Here is a 10690-nt window from a genome sequence, read left to right on the forward strand (position 1 = left end):
CCCCCCCCCCCCCACCCGATCTCAGTGTTCTGGAGTGGAGAAGCAATGCTCATGCAAGCTGTATGATTTCTCTGAGATCACACAGATAATCAATGCAGAGTTGAGGCAAGCCTTTGTATTCTTAGAAGCTTACATAGGAACTCTTTCTGCCACACCCTGGTAGAGCCATTTCCAAGAGCGTAAGCACAGACACCAAGAATACTCTCCCACTGATGTCCACACATCTGTGAGTGCAATGGAAATGTTTTCCAGTGCAGCGAGTGTCTGGAAAGCAGCCTGCAAGTTTCTCTAATCAGGAACCTATTGTTCAACTTCTTAGGGGTCCTAACATTTCTTGGCTCTCGTCTCTAAGCCCATGATATTGCTTTTCTTCTGAAGTGGACAGTGTGGTGCAGGAGTGTACTGTTGGGGGGACTGTGGAGATTGTCACTCAAAGAAAGGAAACAGATGTAGCCTGAGAAGAAAAGAGACCCGGCTTGCTGGCCTGAGCAAAGTGGCTAGACTGCTTGCATCCTTTGCATCCTCTTCAAGTGTATGTTTGAAATGACATATTGATGTACATGTAATGTACATGCAAGTGTCTAAAATAAAACCTTACATAATTCATTGAATAAAGCACAGAACTTTGTTTTCAATAAAACATTTGTATTACTTATTTTTGGAGGTTAATAAAAGGCAAAGTTTTAAATTAGTTGGTGGCCATCCCAAAGCCCACAGGAGTCGACTTTATGGTGTTAAGCTTTAATCGACTTTATGGTGTTAAGCTGGCCCGCAACAAATCTTTAATAGACTAGAGATTATAAGTAAAAGATTCTAATAGTCTCAGAAAGTGTCTCTCTATCACACCTCTGCCCTGCTCCTCCCTTCCTCCCTCATGCTAAGGACACAGTCTTGTTAGAGGGCCTCAGCCAAGTGCCAGTGACTTTGCATTCAATCTTATACCATCTCAAGGTTTTACAGGATGTGATATATACACTAATGCTCACTTACACATATATTTAGTGATTAATGTACAGATGGGTCTTTTTACAGTCTGTTTATAAATAGGTTGTTTATAACTTAAAACACATTTTCTCATAGAAAAATGTCTGCCTGAAAATATTTACCAAATGCTCAAAACTGAGCTTTTAAGCAGCTCAGTTTTGTGTGTAGGTTCTAAAGCCAGCTTCCGAAACTTTGTGTGTGTGTGTGTGTGTGTGTATGGATACATCTATATATGCATATGTGTGTACAAATATATATATATATATATACATGTATGTGTATGAATATGCATGTATGCGTGCATGTGTGTGTGTACTGTGTATGTGCAAATTCACATATGATTCTAGTTCGTGTGAAAGCTCAAAGACAACCCTTGAGTGTTGTTCCTCAGAAGCCATAGGCCTTGTTTGTCGAGACAGTTTCTTTCACTGGTCTTGGGCATGCCAAGTAAAAGGCTATCTGACCAGTGGGCAAGAGGGATCCACCTACCTCTGCCTCTCCAGCACCGAGACTACAGCTTTTGCTGTCAAGCCTGTTTTATTTTAAATGCGAGCTCTGAGTATTGACTTCAAGGTCTTGTGTGTGCCAGACAGGCACCTAATCAACAGAGCTGTCCTCAGTGCAGAAGAACCTTTTAAAGTAACACTGTCCCTTATGTTGCTCAGGGGGTACTTCTCTGTGCAAGCATTTAGTGAGCCTGAGACTGCAAACTTCAGGCCTCAACACTGCAGCCTCAGCAGAAGAAGGCGTGGCAAGGGCCCAGGGAGAGCCGAGTGAGTATCATTAGACACAGCCTCACTGTGGACCTTTACATTCCAATCGCAGCCCCCTCCCTCCTCTCCTCCAGTCCCTCCTTTGCAAGTCCCTCCCCCATATCCCTGTATCTTCTCTGAGAAGAAGGGGAAGCTCCCACTTGGGTCTCCCCCCCCACATCTAGTCCCTGCAGGATTAAGCACCTCCTCTCTCACTGAGGCCCAATCAGGCAGTCAGGTAGTAGAAGGGTATCCAATGGCAGGCAACAGAGTATAGGACAGTCCCCACTCCAATTGTTAGGGGACCCACATGAAGGCCAAACTGTACATGTGTGCTAAAATGTGTAGAGGGCCCAGGTCCTAGCCCCTGCATGCTTTTTGGTGGGTGGTTCAGTCTCTGTGAGCTCCCCTGGGCCCAGGCTGGTTGATTCTGTAGGTCTTCTTGCGGAGACCCATAGCCAAACATCAGGTGGATCCTGTGGAGTCTTGTAGAAGAGTGCTAGTTAGAATTGGGTGAGCTGGAGGGGTGAAGGACACCACACACTTCACTTTTTCTCTAGCTGTGAAGACAAGCTTAATTTAAAGCAGATATTTCAGAAAGAAATACTTTGGTATAGAACACCAGTCTGTGGACCAATGAAGGCTTTATGCAAAGCAGCCCAAGGGTTGCTCTTGGTTAGTGATCAAGTGCTCTTGGTTAGTGTACTTGGTTGGTACAGCAGGTCCACATTGGATTGGGCGTTTGGTGCCAGTTGCAGAAGGTTCCTGAGGACAGTCTAGGAAGCTCCCTCCTTCCTGTCATTTTCTCTTTCCCATGGGGTGAGGTTTTTTTTCTCTCTTCATTTTCTCCTACAGTGGCTCTTTTGGTAAATTGCCCATTTTATCCATCTTTGCTTTTTGTTTCTCAGAAGGTCTGAATGTTCCCAGAAGCCACTGTTATTCTAATCTTTCAGTGTGAAGGTGACCTGCTCTGGTTCTATGACAGGAAGTGCTTGCTAGTCTATGGCTTCTTTGGTAAGCTGCACAGAGCCCTGTGGTCTATCTAAGAACCTGGAAGTCAGCTTGCAAGAGTCAATACAGAAGAAAACTTTTTAAAAAAAAAGGTGTGTGTGTGTGTGTGTGTGTGTGTGTATGTATGTATGTATGTTGTGTACATGTGTGAGCATGCATGTAGGTAGTGATCAGTGTTGGTTGTCTTCCTCATTCATACTCCCTTATTTTTTCAGATAGGGCCTCTTACTGAACCTGGAGCTTATTGGTTCAGCAAGACTAGCTGACTGCCTACTCCGTCTCTGCCTTCTTAGAGCTAGGATTATAGGTGTGTGTCAATCACACCTGGCCTTTTATGTGAGTGCTAGAATGCAAACCCAGGTTCTCATGCATGGGAAACCCTTTATTGAGACATCTTTCTGGGCTGAGAGCTTATTTTTTTAAACACAGAGATTCCTGGTGGAGTCAAGAGTGGGAGAAATCAGGGCTGTTCCATAAGACCTCTCTAAACTCGATGCTTTCCCTATGAGACCTCAGTATGTTACTAAATGGAAATTTTTCTCAGCTAGATTATTTGATTCTCAAGGAGTGTGGCTCATAGAGTAATCAATGTGCGACCTCACACATCCATTAGGAGGCAGAACCTGTATTAACTATCTTGCCTTCCCATACCCCAAGAGCTGCTTTCCTGAATGTTTTCTTTGGTAGACAAGTTTTGTAGTGAGTTCTTCAAAAACTTTTGTTTTTTTTTTCCTGAAAGAAAAATGACTCAGACAAACCAGTTTCAGAGTGTGTGGAGAGGGCAAGGCTGCTCCCCCCGCACCCCAACCCGGATTCTCTACAGCCCTGTCTTCATGTGAAATGTCTCTTGATTAAAAAGCACAGACTCTATACGGACACTGAGCCTTTTCAGCTGGGACTGGAACTCCAAAAGTGGTTATTATGCATGGATGTACGGCTGGAATTAGATTTCTGTGGTCTTGACTTTAATGGCCCTGTCTAGATATGTGGCTAAGCTTTTGTTCTTTGTCTCAAGATGACTGGTCAATGGAGTTGTATGGTTTTAATTTCATCCGAGGGGCAGTTGGAGAAGAGGCAAGAGAGCCTACTGATTTTTTTTTCTTTCTCTCTTGCTTAGTTACTGGGACCACTATTTCAATATTTTCAGGTCTTGTTAAACAGCTGGAATGATATGAAATTATGTTATGAGAGGCTTTTGAGTGCAACGCGAAACTTCTAATTTAAAAGTCTATGACATACAAAGGTATACAAAGAGTAAATTAGAATACAAATGTGCAGTTTTTGGCAAGTGGAGGAAAACATACTTTAATATAAAATTGTAGGTCCCTATCTGTGATCATCTGTTACTATGACCACTGATTCAAATGCTAGAAAGACCAATGTAAGTTTAGGCGACTTTACTAGAAGTTTCTGACAGTATGGGAACTAAATATATTTTGAAAATCAGACACATACAGATCCCATTTGGTGACCGAGGTGACACATCAGTTAGGCATTGTTGTGACAACCACAGGCTTTGCACAAAAGAATATAGCTTAGAAACAATGGTCTCAGTCAGGAAAGCAGGCAGGAGGCTGCAGATCCTCATTGCCGTGGAGATGATGGCTAGCAGTATGGGGCTCATAGCTCCCTTGCAGAATGAATGCCAGACTCACCTTTTCTACATCTTTAAACCACCAAGAAAGGGGCAGGCTACAGTTTGAGGACACAAGCATGGGAAAGGGAAAGTGCATTTCCTAACAGAAGCACAACAAACACACACCAGGGGCTTATTTTATCAACTATATTAAAAATTACTTTTTCTCCTTCCTTTGGGTAATTATATAGAAATTTAGTCTTATCTGTGTGTTCAGTTGGAATTATAAACTTCTAGATTTCTCCTCCTATTATGAGATGTTGTAGGTAGAAAACAAAAAGCAAATAGATCAAGCATCTGCAGGTTTTGTTTATTTTATAAGTGTATGCATATATATTCATGTGTTTGTACACATGCATGGGAGTTCATGTGCATGCACATGCACATGGGTGAGCATGCAGGTGGAGCTGGGGGACAACCCCGGTCTCATCATAGAGACAGGATCTCTTATTGTCCTGGGGCTCACCAATTATATCAGACTAGCCAGTCATTGAGCCTGTCTCTGCTCTCCCAGAGAGTATAAGCCCATGTCAACATACCTGGATTTTTTAAAACATAGATTTTGGGAATTGAATTTAGCTCCTCCTGCTTGCAAGGCAAACACTTTATGGAATGAACCATTCTCACCACTCCCAGCACAGTTTCCATGATGTTAAAGCAACATGGCTCAAGTTCCATGAATACAGTAGCCCTTTAGCCCATAGTCATGTACAGGGTATTTGAGGAAAGTCCACAGCAGCTAGGGGAGACACTAGACTGAGGTTCCTTCCCTCCATGTTAGATGTGCTAGTCTAGGCTTCTAGGAAATACATTCTCAGGATAGTGGTTGGGTCAAATATTTTCATTCTTCTGGTGCAATTTTCAAAGCAAATTAAACTATTTTAAAAAACGAGAGAAAGAAAACAAGACAAGTCACTGAACTGAGGACCTTCCTAGACTGTAATAAAGTAATGTGTAAAAAACACTCTCAACTTGACAAGATGTTTTCAGGAGAAAAAAAAAAACAAATGAATTTAGACAGAACTGAACAACTGTCCCATTTTTAAGGTTTGGTGATATACCTCAAACCTTTTAGCAATTAGTGGTTTTCATGGAAATGTAGGCTATGCCCTGTAAACAGGCAGACATTTAAGGCATGCCCAGTGTTGATTCCCTCATAGTTTGTTACTAGTTCTTCCCTTATGGGTGTTATAGGCTATTGACACAGCAAACACAGCAAGTAATAAGTCAAAAGTCCCCCTCCCCACTCTCTCTGATAGAGAAGAAGACATCTGTAAAATTACGGATTCTTGCGTTTCAGTATTAGTGTACCACATCAACCATAGAAAGAGTTTTATACTGACTTTTGCTTTTGACAAGGCTTTAGGAATTCATCTAACTTCTAGATAGGGGACTTCAGAAACCAGAGATCTCAGTGTCACTAACATCAAAGACAAGGACATGCTGGGCAAGCAGAAGACAGGGCTTTGAGAGTCGCCTCCTCTCTCCATTCTGTTTGCAGTTCTAAATATTGATGATAGAATGTGTGGGGAATGTGGCAGCCTGAGACCAGCAGGAGCTGGGTGGAGCATGTAACTCAGTCATCCTTGCCATTTCATCCCATGACCAGCTGTGAGGTAGATAAATAAGGGCATCCTACATGACCCCCAGTTATTCAGCACATAGACCTGTCAGAAAAGGCCAATCACATCTAGTCTAAATCATAGGAATTTCTAGCTGATCCTTGGGCTTATGTGTGGGCTGTACACATCAGCTCCACCAATTTTAGACATAATAGACTGATGCTGGGTAAATTTCAAAATGACTTCTGGGCCCCTAGCTTAAAGTGGATGGGGAAAGATTTTAATGCCTAGTATCAACCACCATGCCCCCCACCCCCAACACTTTAAGATATTGAGGAAATAGTAAATGCATATCTAAAGGCAAAGGCAGGAATAATGGCAGAAACAGTGGGCAGGACAAATAATTACCAAGAACAGTGATTGGGGGACCACTCCTGGAATAATGAAACCCAATCAAAGCTGCCTTCCTTATGTCGGGAATGAGGTTGCCTGGCAACATTCCTTGGTAAGTCTTAACAGTTGTTGTAAAACATGACTATGAATGTACAGACAACTGATCTACCTTCCTCTCCTAAATCATGAAGCTAATATAGTCTTTATATTGAAACGGGTCAAAGAAGAAAAACAAGCAATTAAATTATAGAGCATCCTAAGGTCCCTCAGACTGTTTGTATGATGGCAGGGCCAGCCTGTACAGAGGAACAACATAGTATTAAGTCACCATTTACAAGCTGAATTATGTTCCCTCCCCCAGTCCCCTCTCCATAAAAGGACAGAAAATAATAATATATTACAATAGTAATGACCTTTCTTGCAGAATGCATCTTTATTTGAATTTGGGGCCTTTAAAAACATTTTTAAAAATAGGTCACATGTAGCCCAAGAGGTGGAGGCAGGAGGATCAAAAGTTCAAAGTCAGCTTTAGCTACCTAAAATCTAGCACTTAGGCAATGGCGGCATTGTGAGGCCATCCAGAGCTACATGGTGAGAATCCATCTCAAGGACAAGGTGGCTCAGTGGTTAAGAGTACTGGCTGCTCTTCCAGAGGATATGGGTTCAATTACTGGCACCCACATGGTGGCTCACAACTATCTGTAACTCCAGGTCTAAGGTTCAATGCCTTCTTCTAGCCTCTGCAAGTATCAGGCATACATGCAGGAAAAACATACTTACACATAAAGTAAAATAATAAATAAATAAATAAATAAATAAACTAAAAAAATTATAGAGCATTTTAAAGAATATTAGTTTGAGAATTTGATCCAAAGTCTAGCAAACTGACTTGAGAACACAGAGTTTATTCCAACAGTGCAATGGCGACGTGCTGCCTACTGGAAACTCAGTCTGTGCACTCTAGTTTCAAAGTAAAAGGATAGTGTAGATGAAAACCAAGAAGGAACAATGTCACTATCCTGCAGAGCCTAAACACAAAATTCTAAGCACAAATCTACAAATCTACAAAGCTAAACTCATCACATTAAATATATTTCAGAGAAGCAAGGACAGCTTAGCATGAGAAAGCCAAGGAACTCACCAAACTCAAGACTAAGCAAGAAATGTAGGAAACATACTTCCGGGTAACCGTGGTAGAGCAGAAGCTGCCCTTTGTGAGCTGGCGAAGGAAGGCATTAGAGTAAGAAAACAAGTAGACTCTTCCAAAGAAAAAAGAGAGGAGTCTCAGAAATCCACAAAGAAACTGGGAGAAAAAAAAAACAGATAAAACAAAAAGATTAGATGACACAGAGGAGTAAGATGAACACGGCTTCTGCTTTGATGGTCTCTGGATGGAAGAGAGTAGAACCCCCTCCCAAAGGTGAACCAGCTTTGAGACTGGCAGCCCTGGCCCAGGACAAGCCTACAGCCTTTGCATGACTCAAATCCAGTTGCAGGTGTTGGTGAGACACTGATACCTTCAAGTGGGTCATAGGGAGGGAGAATTCCATTTGTCATGCCGAAAGACCCAGAGGTCAGTGCTTGCCTGCTATCTTGAGAGATTAAAACTGATAGCTGGGGAGATGACTCAGTGAGTAAAGTACTTGCTAAGCAAGGATGAGCACCTTAGACTGGATTCCTAGAACCCATGTGAAACTGAGCATGGCACTGCATGTCTGTAGTCCCAGCACTAAGATGGTGAGGCAGAAGGCAAACTTAGGAGAAGCCTGAAAGCTTGCAGGCCAACTAACCTGGTCTGAGCAGTGATGAATAATAAAAGCCCTTGTCTCAAAAGTGGAAGGTGAGGACCAAGACGTAAGATTGTCCTCTGACCTTCCACATGTGCACCTGCCCTCTCCTGAGATAAAAAAAATTGAAAAAAGAACTCACTCCCAAACTCCCAGCTACCTTGAGGGCTGATGTGTGACACTGTTCCTGTGTTGTGAGTATCTATTCACTCTTGATAGGAAGCTGAAAGGCCAAAGCACAGATGCCACCAAAGCCCAACTTGGTGAACCCATTAATTTTTTTGCAGTTACTTATAGGAATACAAGTGAAGGGTTCCCCAGAGAGCTGAAAGGGCTCAAAGGTATACTACCAAAGCCTACCCCAGTATGGGTGACAGCTATCGAAGCTGGTGTTCACCTTCAGGCAGCTCAGAAAAGTGTCCCTTCCAGGTGGCTCAATTGGTTTTCGCCTTTTCCAGGCAGTTTCCTCTAGGCAGTCCGTATGGTGGCTACTTCTAGGTTGCTTGTCTTGTCTCAGAAGGTCTTATTACTTACAATGCTTGGGGAGGGAGGGGCCTAATGGATTTAGTTAGTTTCAGGGACTTCCTGAAGCTGTTTTAAGTTTTTTGTTTTCTGAGCTTCAGGAACTTCCCAGCAGGATGGAATGTTTCACCTCCTTGTAAACATCTTGTGCCTTAATGAGCTTCCCTCTAAGATGGAAGGTTAGAGGGAACTGCTACACAACAGCTTAAGACTCAGGGAACAACAGGAGGTCAAGGAGCCTCCATTTGTCCTGCCACAGTTTCAGGGCCAGGGAGGCCCAGAGAGCCAGTTAGGAAGAGCAGGAGAACTGAAGAATAAGGAGGCTGCCAGGTGGGAAAGTACACAGGGACAGATAACCTCACACTGAGTGGCCATGAGCAAATCTCATTAATTGCAAATGAATGCAAAGTGGTGAGCTAAGGCCAGCAGGAGGGAAAACAAAAACCACAAACAAGCAAACAAACAAAATCCCAGAGTCCCCTATCTGTCATTCACAGCTGTAGAACCCAAGAGCACTGTGGTTCCAGCCACATTTCCCCCATCAGGTGATGAGTACCCAGGCAGTGTTGAATGTCACAAGACAGGACTGATTTCACTGTTGTGGGATCAGACGCCTCGGGGCATACCATGCAGGGAGGTGGAGAACCTCCCCAGCCCTAGTCTGCAAAGCTAAGTGTGACCAGCAGAGGTCTCTGGTATGTCAAGAAGGAAACCTACCAAAATGAAGAAACCTCTGGGGGACAACAGATCATTGCCCTTCTACAGACTCAGCAGCAGCATAAACCACAGAAAGACAAGGAGCCACAAGATCAACTGATTAGGCCTCATGAACTTAACACTGTCTCCAACTTAGCAGTTAGCTCACTGTCTTCTTTTTGGGACCCTTGTGGTTCTCCACTGCCAACTTTTACTAGAGTTTCAACAGGTTTTTTTTTTTTTTTTAATTATTATTTTAAAAAATACATTTTTTTATTATTTTTAAAAATTATATTTCACTTATCACTCCCCATCGTATGTCCACCTAATTTTGTTTACATTTTAGAAATCATTGGGCAGGGCCTCTTAGAGGACAGTCATCCATTGGTCTCAAGTCAGGGACCTCACTGGTTGAATTAGGGGAAGATTTGAAGAAGCTGAAGGGGACCCCATAGGAAGACCAGCAGTCTCAACAAAACCAGACCCCTGGGAGCTCCCAGAGATGAGCCACCAACCAGGCAGCATACACAGACTGGTCCGGTCTAAACCACCACCCTCCCCACCTCGGCCCCCTGCACATATGTAGCAGAGGACTGCCTGGTCTGGTCTCACTGGGAGAAGATGCACCTAATCCTCAAGAGACTTGAGGCCCCAGGGAAGGGGGAGGCCTGGTGATGGGGGAGTAACCCCTTGAAGACTGGAGGGGGGAGGAAGAATAGGATGAGGAACTGTGGGGGGAGGGGCTGGGAGAGGAGAGTCAACAATGAGAATGTAAATAAAATAATTAAAAAGTAAAAATGAGCTATGTCCAATTTCTAGAAGAACCGCCAAACTGATTTCCACAACCTCTCTAACATCTACTGTCACCTGAGTTTTTTATATTAGCCAATCTGACTAGTGTGAGGTGGAATCTCAGGGTTGTTTTGATTTGCATTTCCCTGATGACTAAGGATGTTGAACATTTCTTTAGGTGCTTCTCAGCCATTTGATATTCATCAGTTGAGAATTCTTTGTTTAGCTCAGTACCCCATTTTTTAATAGGTTTATTTGGTTCTCTGAAGTCTAACTTCTTGAGTTCTTTGTATACACTGGATATTAGCCCTCTATCAGATATAGGGTTGGTAAAGATCTTTTCCCAATTCGTTGGTTGCCATTTTGTCCTATTGACAGTGTCTTTTGCTTTACAGAAGCTTTGCAACTTTATGAGGTCCCATTTGTCAATTCTTGATCTTAGGGCAGAAGCTATTGGCGTTCTGTTCAGGAAATTTTCTCCTGTGTTTATGTGCACGAGGCTCTTCCCCACTTTCTTTTCTATTAGTTTCAGTGTATCTGGTTTGATGTGGAGGT

General features: G+C 43.0%; 1 protein-coding gene across 11 annotated transcripts in view; it reads left to right on the forward strand.

Annotated features, from left to right (window-relative positions):
• Positions 1–10690, forward strand: part of CUNH12orf42 (chromosome unknown C12orf42 homolog) — a 191402-nt gene that overhangs the window by 47587 nt on the left and 133125 nt on the right. For 3 of the 11 annotated variants that reach the window (XM_031349773.1, XM_031349775.1, XM_031349774.1), the window contains one exon: positions 1650–1757. The exons of the other annotated variants lie outside the window; for them this stretch is intronic. The gene's annotated coding sequence lies outside the window, so the exon portion shown is untranslated. The remainder of the gene's footprint in view (positions 1–1649; positions 1758–10690) is intronic. 11 annotated transcript variants of the gene reach the window in all.

This window comes from Mastomys coucha, unplaced genomic scaffold (genome assembly GCF_008632895.1).
Source record: "Mastomys coucha isolate ucsf_1 unplaced genomic scaffold, UCSF_Mcou_1 pScaffold4, whole genome shotgun sequence".
NCBI classification, from domain to species: domain Eukaryota; kingdom Metazoa; phylum Chordata; class Mammalia; order Rodentia; family Muridae; genus Mastomys; species Mastomys coucha.